The sequence below is a fragment of the Monodon monoceros genome, unplaced genomic scaffold, assembly GCF_005190385.1.
Source record: "Monodon monoceros isolate NGI ecotype Baffin Bay Population unplaced genomic scaffold, NGI_Narwhal_1 Super_Scaffold_2, whole genome shotgun sequence".
Classification (NCBI taxonomy): Eukaryota; Metazoa; Chordata; class Mammalia; order Artiodactyla; family Monodontidae; genus Monodon; species Monodon monoceros.
In genome coordinates, this window is record NW_021703776.1 from 86,129,266 (window position 1) to 86,143,730 (window position 14,465).

The following is a 14,465-nucleotide window of genomic DNA, read 5'->3' on the forward strand; positions in this document are numbered from 1 at the left end:
TTTCCTCTTTGAAATGACATTGGTCAGGATAGACAGTCGGTTATAAGGGGGCATTTACTTGGGCAATAATGTAGTTTTGCATTGGTAGTTTTACTTTCTAGGCACAGAATTCATAGGAGGGAAGGAAGGAAGGAAATAGGAAGGAAGAAATTACAAGCACCATTTTATAGGTGAAACAACTGTGCAGATGCCCAAAGTGATAGAGCAGCATGGTACTAGTAGTAACAGTGCAAGTCTAATGGTGGTAATGATAGCATTCATAATAGTAAATAGTAGTAATGGTGACAACTAACACTTTAAAACAGCTACTGTGAGCCGGACACTACTGAGTGCTTTATATGTATTGACTTGTAAATGTTTTATATGCATTGACAACAGCTTTGTGAAGGTGGCATTCTTATTATAAGGAGGAAACTGAGAAACAATGAAATTAAATAACTTGCCCATCCATAGTCACCTAGCTAGCAATGCTAGAACTGTAATTCAAACCCAGGCGACCCAACCCTGGATCCCGCGCGCTAACCTATTTGTTACTAGTCTGCTATGAGATGGGCAGAGTTTGAGAGTAAGCATTTAGACACTTTTTTTTTTAGCAATTTGACATTGTCTGTTGAACCTAACAGTAAAAAATTGGGACTTGTGTTTTTATCACCGGGTTTTTAAAAATTTCTTTTTTCTAGTAATTCATTTTTATTTATTTTATAAAAGTATACATCTGTGACAGACTGGGGGGATGGGGGGAGAGTTTGGAACCAGACTCTCACGATAGCCAGAGATGTACTGCTCTAAATCCGTATATTGCTTCACAGGAGTAGAAGTGTAAAACCGACCGTCTTTCTTGCCTCGGCATCTAAACCACTTTCCAGCAGATGGAATAGCTCGGATATTTGTTACAGATGGTTCCCTCCTAAATCCCCAGCTCCTGTAACCATGCCTGCTATAGAGAAAGCAATGTTGAATAAATGGCTGAGTGAATGAAAATGAATGAATGAATGATGAGTTCCTTAGTACAAGGGCATGGGTGTGCGTGTTTTGCCCCCATGGTGTAAGATTCACGGTCTTAGGTTTAAGATTCATGACAATGTTTAAATTAAAATGTCACAGCTCTTATGCCTCTGATGCTCTCAGATAGAAGCAGGATGGACTATACTTCATGCTCTTACCATCTGCGAGGCCTCTATTACCATCACTTTTTCTGCAAAATGGCTCCATCCATTGCAAGACAAAGTATACTGATTCAAATTAAAGAAATCTATTAAGAGAAATTCCTCATTTCTCTTGAGTCAGATCTTCTGGCATTCCGGACATGGAGCTATGGAAACAATTGATTGTTTGAAGTGGATACTCCCTCATGCCTTACATGTAACAGGCATCTACCAACTGTTCATTTATCAGACATGAGGAAAAATTCCCTCAGTTCCCTAGTTTATCACTGTTTGGGGGATGTAATTTATTCTTCTTTAGTATCTCCACCCAAAAAAGGGGAGGGGGGACTAATGCTTAAGTTTTTTAATCCCTTACCTATCACATAGCTGAATGGACATCTGTATGAACAAAAAATACAAGTAAAGTTTTTTCCCCTACCTCCCAATGGAATACCCGGTATCCTTGTTACTTAGTGGTCTGTGGACGGGAACATCAGACCTCTGAGTCAGAATCTGCATATGTACGGCATCCCCAGGTGATTTGTATGTACATAAGATTTTGAGAAGCACGGCCTTGTACCAGTGCAACACCAGGTGTGATCCATGGATGGGCAGCATCCACATCACCTGAGCTTGTGGGAAATGCAGATTCCTGAACCTCACTCCACTCCGGGATGGGGTGCAGGAATCTCTGGTCTAACTAGCCCTCTAGTTGATTTTAATAGAGACAGCGCTTTTAGAAGCATTGTCTTAATACCAGCGTTTCCAGCTGGAGGTTAGGAAATGGGGCTCTAACACTCTGGACTCTTAGCCTTGAGACAAACAACAGTAGTTAACTTCAAAAAGCTATTCAGCTTTGTTTCATACAGGCACAGAAATTGTAAAAACAATATTTGCAGCAGCAGCAGCGGAAGCTGCTTCCTAGTCTAGCGCGTTGCTGAATTCTGCAAAGTTCTTTCTAGACACAGGATGAGACTACGTTTTCCGGCTCATGTAGGGCAATGTGAGACAGAGACAGCTTTCCTAATGCTTTGGCTTCTGTTCCCCCATCATTGGAGGAAAATAAAAAAAACCATAAACTGTGCAAGTCAAAAATTTTCGGCAATCTTGAAACATTTAAAGCATATTTTCATTTTCCTCATTGCCCCAGTATGTGTCAGAGCACATCTGAGAAGTCAGATGGTTAGAGGTGGCCTGCAAACCCCACACTCTCATCTCTTCCTCATCCTCCTGTGCTTTTGCCGGCTACCTGGAGGGGTGTGGTTCTCAACAATACCCATTAGAATCACCCAGGAGCTTTCTGAACACACCTAGATCCCATCCCAGAGCTTTGGTTCAGTTGGTCAGGGGTGGGGCCTGGGCGTCCAGGTGTTATAAGCTGCACAGATGATCCCAACATACGCAGCCCGAATTAGTGCCGCTGGCCTGGGTCTTTCTACTCCATAGAATCAGTTATTGCCCTGAGAGGAAGTACAAAAAAATTATAATTGAGGCATTCTTTAATTCACTTAGGTTTGTAACAGAGGGCTCTGTTTGATACTTTTAATCAAGCTTGATCCATAAGTCTTAGAATCAGATACAAATAGATTGAAATCCCAGACATTTCAATGGATAATTTTGTGGTCAGGACCAAATTGCTAACCTCTCCGTACCTATTTCCTCCTCTATAAAACAAGAATAATAAAATCTGTGTCCTAGGAACACAGGCATCATTTCTAAGGTGTAGGCAGAGTAATGGTGGTAGAACACATCACCTTCGTTGCCCGTGTCACAGACATCTGGACTTCAGCATTGCCTGCTGTTACCGGCTACCCGCCTGCTCCCTGACTCTCACCTTCATAGACTTCTGATTTGTACTGACGGTGCCTCTGCACCCCTGCTATCTCTTTGTAGATTTCAGCCTGCATCTCCTCTTATCGCTAACTTGCTGCTTACTCACTCCTGTTCTTTGTGCTCTAAGACCCACCTATAACTTCTGTTTCCACTACCCTAGAGTGACAGCAGGAGATGGTATTGTTTCACTTCCTTTCTCTTTTTCCTGGACTTGCCTGCTGATCATTTGTTAGCAGCAGAGGCAACATGCAGTATTTATGACCATTAAAGCTACTATAGGCTTCCCTGGTGGCGCAGTGGTTGAGAGTCCGCCTGCCGATGCAGGGGACACGGGTTCGTGCCCCGGTCCGGGAAGATCCCACATGCCATGGAGTAGCTGGGCCCGTGAGCCATGGCCGCTGAGCCTGCGCGTCCGGAGCCTGTGCTCCGCAACAGGAGAGGCCACAGCAGTGAGAGGCCCGCGTACCGCCAAAAAAAAAAAAAAAAGCTACTATGTTCGTTTCCTAGGGCAAACATAACAAATTACCAGAAACTAGGTGGCTTAAAAAGCAGAAATTGATGTTCTCATAGTTATGGAGGCCAGGAGCCACATTCCCTCCAAAGACTCTAGAGTAAGACCCTTCCCTGCTTCTTCCATCTTCTGGTGGTCCTGGTACTTCTTGACTTCTGGAAGCATAACTCCGATCTCTGCCTCCATCCTAACATGGGCTTCTCCCATGTTCTCCATTTTTCCATTTCTGGCTCTTATAAGGACACTCTCATTGGATTTAGGGCTCACCTTAATCCAGCATGATCTCACCTCAACCCTAACCTTAATTCTATCTACAAAGACCCTATTTCCAAGTTAAGATCACATTCTGAGATTGTGTGTGGAATGTTGGGAGGACACTATTCATCCCACTACAGCTAATAATTGCAAGCAAATTATATAGAATGCAACATATTCAACTTGCTGTCTTTTCCTTGAAAACCCTCTGGCAGGAAGCAGCGTAGAAGTATTGCTGTTAAGACAATAGGGCCAAGGTGGTCTAAACTCTAGGTGTCGGGAAGGTTCCAAATGAAAGTTTTTGGTAGGTCGAGCGATCGCTGGCGCTCTGGTTAAGCCTTACTGGAAGTTGGTAGACACAACTGCTTACACTGTAGTGATTTGCCATTACGCTGATGCCCAAGCCTGTTATTTCCCCAGCTAAGCCAAGGTACTGCCGGCAACCTCTTGTTGGTTTCCCAGGGAAGTGTGGCCAGCAGCAATAGCATATGGTGTCATCATATCAAATTACGTTAATATGAAGGATGTTGGATTTGAGTGGTATTTGCATTGCGGCCAGTTGTTGCCACTGCACTCCATGGTGCAGAATAGATTTAGCTTTTATTAGCCTAAATAGATCAGTCCCGTTTAAGGTCTGTAGGAAGTCATCATGAAAATCATTAAATGGAAAAAAGAGCTGATCAATTAATTTTTTTTTTTTTCTCCCCTGTAAGCTCTGAGAGTTGGTGCTAATGGTCTCACCGTGCTAAAATAAGTCTTAGAACCAAGATGCCTTGGGGTCTAATCTGATTCTTCAGTGTTTATCTAAACCGAAAGAAATACACAGTGTGGGGGTTTGATTTTCTTTAAATTTTACTTAATAAAGGTAAAATAAAAGTAAAATAAAATATTCACCAGCAATATTATTTGGGTTCTTCATGACACATGAAGGCCTCAAGTAACCAACCAACTAGTGGTTGCTTCAGGTTTTATCCAGGAAGATGCAGTAGAAGATGCCTTTGTTCTTTTCTTTGGTTGTTCAGATTGTCACTGTGGCTTTCAACACTCACCTGTCCACTTCTGAGACAGCTGAGCAAATTAAGTCTTTCAGTACTAATGGGGACTTTGGGAATCTCATAACATTCATCTGTGTCTTCAGATTCTTATCAAGTTGTGTTATTTTTGTACGATTAACTCTATTACTAGTTTAATACTTTTTATTTTTTGTAGAATTTTTGTTGTGATTCTTCATAGTCATTCAGGAAATGTAAATTTCATCATGGCATGGTGGGAAAAGCATATAAAATGGGGATCTGGTCTTGTCAATCCAGTGACCTTAGACAAGCCCAAGCCACTTATCTTCCCTGAACTTCGCGTCCCTCATATAGAATGAGAATGATGCTAGCTCAAACAGCCTCATAAGATTAAGGTGAAGAGTACAATGAGATCATGTATTCAGCAGGGCTTTCTGAACTGCTCTACATATTGAGTTGTCGTCCCATAATTGTTATTATTATTTGTCCACACGCCCACATAATCATTCAGAAAATCCATTAGCATCAAAGGGAATAATGCTTACACCTACAGAAAGTAAAAATATTTCCTATTAAATGAAAGGCTTCACTAGTTTTTACCAATAGTCTGTTTCATACATGATTAGACAACCAACATAAGAATCCGGCAATTTTTTTTCCACAGTTTATCATGAGAACATTTGAAACATCTAAAAAGACTGAAAAAAAAAACACCCGCACACTCACCATCAGGATTCTACAGTTAACACTTTACTGAATTGGTTTCATAGCATAACCACACCTGGTCATTTGAATTCTTTTTCAGCCATCCCAGAAATGAATTCCCAATCATTCCCTAAGCACTTTACCATGGTTTTTAATATCTTACTTAGGAAATCTGAACATAAAGGGAAATAAATTAAGTGGGAAAGTAGTTGCTTTGTTAAGAGTGTTCAATTTCTGAAAGTACCCATTCTGACGTTTCCTTTAAATGGTGTCATGGAACAGGCAATTGACCAACTCATGCTTGTGATTAATCTATAAGTACTGCCTTTACTGACATGATGCTACCAGGGAACTTGCCCTCATAACTGTTGATGAAAAAGGTTGTGAAGTGAGCAAATGAGAGATGATTTTTATTTACAGGCAGAATAAGCACGTAATGTGATCAACTTGAATTTTACAAATATCTTTATAGTCTTATCTCCAGATGGAGAAGAAATAGGACCTTGTCTCGTTGGCTGGTTTTCTTAGAAAGTCCCTGGTTAACTAGACTTCTATCAGTAGCCTTTTGCAAATCAAGAAGATGAGGGGAGAAAAAGTGTGTGTGTGTGTGTGTGTGTGTTTGTAAACATACATATATTTCAACTAACTTCTTTTTATTTTAACATGTTTATTGGAGTATAATTGCTTTACAATGGTGTGTTACTTTCTGCTTTATAACAAAGTGAATCAGTTATACATATACATATGTTCCCATATCTCTTCCCTCTTGCGTCTCCCTCCCTCCCACCCTCCCTATCCCACCCCTCTAGGTGGTGGTAAAGCACCTAGCTGATCTCCCTGTGCTATGCGGCTGCTTCCCCCTAGCTATCTGTTTTACGTTTGGTAGTGTATATATGTCCATGCCACTCTCTCACTTTGTCACAGTTTACCCTTCCCCCTCCCCATATCCTCAAGTCCATTCTCTAGTAGGTCTGTGTCTTTATTCCCGTCTTACCCCTAGGTTCTTCATAACCTTTTTTTTTCCTTAGATTCCATATATATGTGTTAGCATATGGTATTTGTTTTTCTCTTTCTGACTTACTTCACTCTGTATGACAGACTCTAGGTCCATCCACCTCAATACAGATATCTCAATTTCGTTTCTTTTTATGGTTGAGTAATATTCCATTGTACATATGTGCCATATCTTTATCCATTCATCTGTCGATGGACACTTAGATTGCTTCCATGATCTGGCTGTTGTAAGCACTGCTTCAGTGAACATTTTGGTACATGACTCTTTTTGAATTATGGTTTTCTCAGGGTATATGCCCAGTAGTGGGATTGCTGGGTCGTATGGTAGTTCTATTTTTGTTTTTTAAGGACCCTCCATACTGTTCCCCATAGTGGCTGTATCAATTTACATTCCCACCAGTAGCACAAGAGGGTTCCCTTTTCTCCACACCCTCTCCAGAATTTATTGTTTGTAGATTTTTTGATGATGGCCATTCTGACTGGTATGAGATGATATCTTGTTGTAGTTTTGATTTGCATTTCTCTAATGATTAATGATGTTGAGCATTCTTTCATGTGTTTGTTGGCAATCTGTATATCTTCTTTGGAGAAATGTCTGTTTAGGTCTTCTGCCCATTTTTGGATTGGGTTGTTTGTTTTTTTGTTATTGAGCTGCATGAGCTGCTTGTAAATCTTGGAGATTAATCCTTTGTCAGTTGCTTCATTTGCAAATATTTTCTCCCATTGTGAGGGTTGTCTTTTTTTCTTTTTTTCTCTCAACATTTTATTTTTTTAGTTTCTGAAATACAAATCAAAACACATTTTTGTTACACATCATGATAACAAGCTTGACATTCTTTTCAATACAGGATGACTTAATATAGGTACTTTAAAACTTCCTTTATAAAAACAATAAACTTGGGCTTCCCTGGTGGCGCAGTGGTCGAGTCTGCCTGCCGATGCAGGGGACACGGGCTCGTGCCCCGGTCCGGGAAGATCCCACATGCTGCGGAGCAGCTGGGCCCGTGCGCCATGGCCGCTGAGCCTGCGCGTCCGGAGCCTGTGCTCCGCAACGGGAGAGGCCACAACAGTGAGAGGCCCGTGTAAAACAATACACTTTATTTTGGAGGGAAATAGCTCATCATTAAAAACATACATTGGTACACAGGCTATTATTTTTCATTATTTTAGTGTTTATGAATGCCAAACTTGGATAGCATGCCTGCCCTCTGAACTGAAAATTTCTTCCTCACAATATATAAGTATTCCTCCTATAACAAAGACAAATTAAACCATACTGTTGGAAAAAACAGAAATATTTGGCATAGGCCTCTGAGTGGGCTTGAAAAACGAGTTACGATGTGTTTCAACTGTATGAAAGAACATTCTAGAATTTACGTAGAAACATTTGGCAAAACAATTGGCCTGCTGCTATTGGGGTTGTTCTGCCTCAGAGGGGGATAGAGGGTGCATGGCAGGGTGCTGAAGACTCACAACAGCCACAGAATCACTGACTCAAAGTTAACCAAGATTCAATACAGAATAATATACAACAATAGAACAATCTCAATTATTATTATTGTTAGTCAATGCCTGGAAAGCAAGTTGTAAGCTAAGAAAAAAATACCTCAGCAGGAACAATAGTCAACATGTTTATAATACTTGGAAGATGAAACAACTTCATAATTCATAGATGACATCTTGTGCACAAGTACATTAGTTTCTAGGACAGTAGGGGACAACCACAAAACATACAAAGTAAGAGTAAATCCAAGCTGCTTAACTTTCCACCATTCTCTTGAGTATTAAACCCAGACCACCTTTGGCCGCTTGCAGGGGTGTCTTTTCTTCTTTATTCTCAATGTAAATACTTGCTCCTTGGGACACCAGCAGTTTTGCTACTTCCACTCTCTCCTCATCACAGGCTAAGTGTCCTTGGCTGCTGCCCGGTGCATTGCTGTAGCCTCATAATGGTCCTCAGCAACTGGATTAGCCCCGCCTTCCAGTAACATGACAGCAATCTCATGCCTGTTTTTGGAAGCTGCATAATGTAGGGGAGTACAGCCATTTTGATTGACAGCATTCACTTGAGCACCTTTTCCCAGAAGAGCTTTTACAGTCTCATCCCGGCCAGCGGAAGCAGCAATATGAAGAGGAGACCAACCTGCATCATCTTTATCATTCACTGGCACTCCAAGTTGCAGCAAGAATTCAACAATTTCTGTATGTCCGGCTGAGCATGCCCAATGCAAGGCAGTTCTGCTGTCCTGGTCAGTCCTAGTGGCCAGGGATTTATCGGCCAGGATCCTCTCCTTCAACTCCTCCAGCTTCCCGCTGTAGGCCAGGTTGCAGACCATTAGGTTAGACACACACCCCTCCATTTCGCTTTCCCAGGATCTCGGTGAAGCCTGACCCGTGAGGGTTGTCTTTTGATCTTGTTTATGGTTTCCTTTGCTGTGCAGAAGCTTTTAAGTTTCATTAGGTCCCATTTCTTTATTTTTGTTTTTATTTCCATTTCTCTAGGACGTGGGTCAAAAAGGATCTTGCTGTGATTTATGTCACAGAGTGTTCTGCCTATGTTTTCCTCTAAGAATTTGATACTGTCTGGCCTTATATTTAGGTCTTTAATCCATTTTGAGTTTATTTTTGTGTATGGTGTTAGGGAGTGTTCTAATTTCATACATTTACATGTACCTGTCCATTTTTCCTAGCACCACTTACTGAAGAGGCTGTCTTTTCTCCACTGTATATTCTTGCCTCCTATATCAAAGATAAGCTGACCATATGTGCGTGGGTTTATCTCTGGGCTTTCTCTCCTGTTCCATTGATCTATATTTCTGTTTTTGTGCCAGTACCATACTTTCTTGATTACTGTAGCTTAGTAGTATAGACTGAAGTCAGGGAGCCTGATTCCTCCGGCTCCATTTTTCGTTCTCAAGATTGCTTTGGCTATTCGGGGTCTTTTGTGTTTCCATACAGATTATGAAAGTTTTTGTTCTAGTTCTGTGAAAAATGCCAGTGGTAGTTTGATAGGGATTGCATTGAATCTGTACATTGCTTTGGGTAGTAGAGTCATTTTCACAATGTTGATTCTTCCAATCCAAGAACATGGTATATTTCTCCATCTATTTGTATCATCTTTAATTTCTTTCATCAGTGTCTTATAATTTTCTGAATACAGGTCTTTTGTCTCCTTAGGTAGGTTTATTTCTAGATATTTTATTCTTTTTGTTGCAATGGTAAATGGGAGTGTTTTCTTATTTCACTTTCAGATTTTTCATCATTAGTGTATAGGAATGCCAGAGATTTCTGTGAATTAATTTTGTGTCCTGCTACTTTACCAAATTCATTGATTAGCTCTAGTATTTTTCTGGTAGTGTCTTTAGGATTCTCTATGTAGAGTATCATGTCATCTGCAAACAGTGACAGCTTTACTTCTTCTTTTCTGATTTGGATTCCTTTTATTTCCTTTTCTCCTCTGATTGCTGTGGCTAAAACTTCCAAAACTATGTTGAGTAATAGTGGTGAAAGTGGGCAGCCTTGTCTTGTTCCTGATCCTAGTGGAAATGGTTTCAGTTTTTCACCATTGAGGATGATGTTGGCTGTGGGTTTGTCGTACATGGCCTTTATCATGTGGAGGAAAGTTCCCTCTGTGCCTACTTTCTGCAGGGTTTTTTATCATAAATGGGTGTTGAATTTTGTCGAAAGCTTTCTCTGCATCTATTGAGATGATCATATGGTTTTTCTCCTTCAATTTGTTAATATGGTGTATCACGTTGATTGATTTTCGTATGTTGAAGAATCCTTGCATTGGTGGAATAAACCCCACTTGATCATGATGTATGATCCTTTTAATGTGCTGTTGGATTCTGTTTGCTAGTATTTTGTTGAGGGTTTTTGCATCTATGTTCATCAGTGATATTGGCCTTTAGTTTTCTTTCTTTGTGACATCTTTGTCTGGTTTTGGTATCAGGGTGATATTGGCCTCGTAGAATGAGTTTGGGAGTGTTCCTCCCTTGCTATATTTTGGAAGAGTTTGAGAAGGTTAGGTGATAGCTCTTCTCTAAATGTTTGATAGAATTCGTCTGTGAAGCCATCTGGTCCTGGGCTTTTGTTTGTTGGAAGATTTTTAATCAAAGTTTCAATTTCAGTGCTTGTGATTGGTCTGTTCATATTTTCTATTTCTTCCTGTTTCAGTCTCGGCATGTTGTGCATTTCTAAGAATTTGTCCATTTCTTCCAGGTTGACCATTTTATTGGCATAGAGTTGCTTGTAGTAATCTCTCATGATCCTTTATATTTCTGCAGTGTCAATTGTTACTTCTCCTTTTTCATTTCTAATTCTGTTGATTTGAGTCTTCTCCCTTTTTGTCTTGATGAGTCTGGCTAATCGTTTATCAATTTTGTTTATCTTCTCAAAGAACCAGCTTTTAGTTTTATTGATCTTTGCTATTGTTTCCTTCATTTGTTTTTCATTTATTTCTGCTCTGATCTTTATGATTTCTTTCCTTCTGCTAACTTTGGGGTTTTTGTGTTCTTCTTTATCTAATTGCTTTAGATGTAAGGTTAGGTTGTTTATTTTAGATTTTACTTGTTTCTTGAGGTAGGATTGTATTGCTATAAACTTCCCTCTTAGACCTGCTTTTGCTGCATCCCTTAGGTTTTGGGTTGTTGTGTTGTCATTGTCATTTGTTTCTAGGCAATTTTTTGATTTCCACTTTGATTTCTTCAGTGGTAACTTGGTTATTTAGTAGTGTGTTGTTTAGCTTCCACGTGTTTGTATTTTTTACAGATCTTTTCCTGTAATTGATATCTAGTCACATAGCGTTGTGGTCAGAAAAGATACTTGATACGATTTCAATTTTCTTAAATTTACCAAGGCTTGATTTGTGACCCAAGATATGATTTATCCTGGAGAATGTTCCGTGAGCACTTGAGAAAAATGTGTATTCTGTTCTTTTTGGATGGAATGTCCTAGAAATATCAATTAAGTCCATTCAGTTTAATGTATCATTTAAAGCTTGTGTTTCCTTATTTACTTGCATTTTGGATGATGTGTCCATTGGTGAAAGTGGGGTGTTAAAGTCCCCTGCTATGATTGTGTTACTGTCGATTTCCCCTTTTATGGCTGTTAATATTTGCCTTATGTGTTGAGGCGCTCCTATGTTGGGTGCATAAATATTTACAATTGTTATAGCTTCTTCTTGGATCGATCCCTTGATCATTATGTGGTGTCCTTCTTTGTCTCTTGTAGTAGTCTTTATTTTAAAGTCTATTTTATCTGATAGGAGAATTGCTACTCCAGCTTTCCTTTGATTTCCATTTGCATGGAATATCTTTTTCCATCCCCTCACTTTCAGTCTGTATGTGTCCCTAGGTCTGAAGTGGGTCTCTTGTAGACAGCATATATATTGGTCTTGTTTTTGTATCCATTCAGCCAGTCTGTGTCTTCTGGTGGGAGCATTTAATCCATTTATATTTAAGGTAATTATCTATATGTATGTTCCTTTTCCCATTTCCTTAATTGTTTTGGGTTCGTTATTGTAGGTCTTTTCCTTCTCTTGTGTTTCTTGCCTAGAGAAGTTCCTTTAGCATTTGTTGTAAAGCGGGTTTGGTGGTGCTGAACTCTCTCAGCTTTTGCTTGTCTGTAAAGGTTTTAATTTCTCCATCAAATCTGAATGAGATCCTTGCTGGGTAGAGTAATCTTGGTTGCAGGATTTTCTCCTTCATCACTTTAAAGATGTCCTGCCAGTCCCTTCTGGCTTGCAGAGTTTCTGCTGAAAGATCAGCTGTTAACCTTATGGGGATTCCCTTGTGTGTTATTTGTTGTTTTTCCCTTGCTGCTTTTAATATGTTTTCTTTGTATTTAATTTTTGGTAGTTTGATGAATATGTGTCCTGGCATGTTTCTCCTTGGATTTCTCCTGGATGGGACTCTCTGTGCTTCCTGGACTTGATTAACTATTTCCTTTCCCATATTAGGGAAGTTTTCAACTATAATGTCTTCAAATATTTTCTCAGTCCCTTTCTTTTTCTCTTCTTCTTCTGGGACCCCTATAATTTGAATGTTGGTGCGTTTAATGTTGTCCCAGAGTTCTCTGAGACTGTCCTCAGTTCTTTTCATTGTTTTTTCTTTATTCTGCTCTGCAGTAGTTATTTCCATTATTTTATCTTCCAGGTCACCTATCCGTTCTTCTGCCTCAGCTATTCTGCTATTAATCCCTTCTAGAGTATTTTTAATTTCATTTATTGTGTTGTTCATCATTGCTTGTTTCCTCTTTAGTTCTTCTAGGTCCTTGTTAAATGTTTCTTGCATTTTCTGTATTCTATTTCCAAGATTTTGGATCATCTTTACTATCATTATTCTGAATTCTTTTTCAGGTAGACTGCCTATTTCCTCCTCATTTGTTAGGTCTGGTGGGTTTTTACCTTGCTCCTTCATCTGCTGTGTGTTTTTCTGTCTTCTCATTGTGCTTATCTTACTGTGTTTGGGGTCTCCTTTTTGCAGGCTGCAGGTTCGTGGTGTCTGTCCCCAGTGGCTAAGGTTGGTTCAGTGGGTTGTGTAGGCTTCCTGGTGGAGGGGACTACTGCCTGTGTTGTGGTGGATGAGGCTGGATCTTGTCTTTCTGGTGGGCAGGTCCACGTCTGCTGGTGTGTTTTGGGTTGTCTGTGGCGTTATTATGATTTTAGGCAGCCTCCCTGCTAATGGGTGGGGTTGTGTTCCTGTCTTGCTAGTTGTTTGGCATAGGGTGTCCAGCACTGTAGCTTGCTGGTCGTTGAGTGAAGCTGGGTCTTTGTGTTGAGATGGAGATCTCTGGGAGATTTTCGCCGTTTGATATTACGTGGAGCTGGGAGGTCTCTTGTGGACCAGTGTCCTGAAGTTGGGTCTCCCACCTCAGAGGCACAGCACTGACTACTGGGTGCAGCACCAAGAGCCCTTCATCCACACGGCTCAGAAAGGGAAAGAAAGAAAGGGAAAGAAAGAAAGAAGAAGGAAAGAAAGAAACAAAGAAAGAAACAAAGAAAGAAAGGAAGGAAGGAAGGAGAAAAAATAAAATAAGTAAGAAAAATGAAGTTATTAAAATAAAAAATAATTAAGGAAAAAAAATTTTTTAAAGTAAAAAAAAAACAATAACAACAACGGAAAAAAAACATGGACGGACAGAACCCTAGGACAAATGGTGAAAGCAAAGCTATAGAGACAAAATCTCACACAGAAGAATACACATACACACTCACAAAAAGAGGAAAAGGGGAAAAAATAATATATCTTGCTCCCAAAGTCCACCTCCTCAATTTGGGATGATTCGTTGTCTACTGATGTATTCCACAGATGCAGGGTACATCAAGTTGATTGTGGAGATTGAATCCGCTGCTTCTGAGGCTGCTGGGAGAGATTTCCCTTTCTCTTCTTTGTTTGCGCGGCTCCCGGGCTCAGCTTTGGATTTGGCCCCGCCTCTGCGTGTAGGTCGCCGGAGGGTGTCTGTTCTTCGCTCAGACGGGACGGGGTTAAAGGAGCCGCTGATTCGGGGGCTCTGGCTCACTCAGGCCGGGGGGAGGGAGGCGTATGGAGTGCGGGGTGAGCCTGCAGCGGCAGAGGCCAGCGTGACGTTGCACCAGCCTGAGGCACGCCGTGTGTTCTCCCGGGTAAGTTGTCCCTGGATCCCGGGACCCTGGCAGTGGCGGGCTGCACAGGCTCCTGGAAGGGGGGTGTGGATAGTGACCTGTGCTCGCACACGGGCTTCTTGGTGGCGGCAGCAGGAGCCTTAACATCTCATGCCCGTCTCTGGGGTCCACGCTGTTAGCCGCGGCTCGCACCCGTCTCGAGCTCCTTTAGGCGGCGCTCTGAATCCCCTCTCCTCACGCACCAGGAATCAAAGAGGGAGGAAAAAGTCTCTTGCCTCTTCGGCAGCTCCAGACTTTTTCCCGGACTCCCTCCCGGCTAGATGTGGTGCACTAACCCCTTCAGGCTGTGTTCACGCCGCCAACCCCAGTCCTCTCCCTGCCTCCGA

General features: G+C 41.1%; 1 protein-coding gene and 1 pseudogene across 2 annotated transcripts in view; one reads left to right on the top strand and one right to left on the bottom strand.

The window, feature by feature from the left end:
• Nucleotides 1-14,465, top strand: part of EXOC4 (exocyst complex component 4) — an 827,540-nt gene that overhangs the window by 591,096 nt on the left and 221,979 nt on the right. The gene's annotated exons all lie outside the window — the stretch shown is intronic.
• On the bottom strand, nt 7,822-8,845 carry LOC114901985 (annotated as a pseudogene).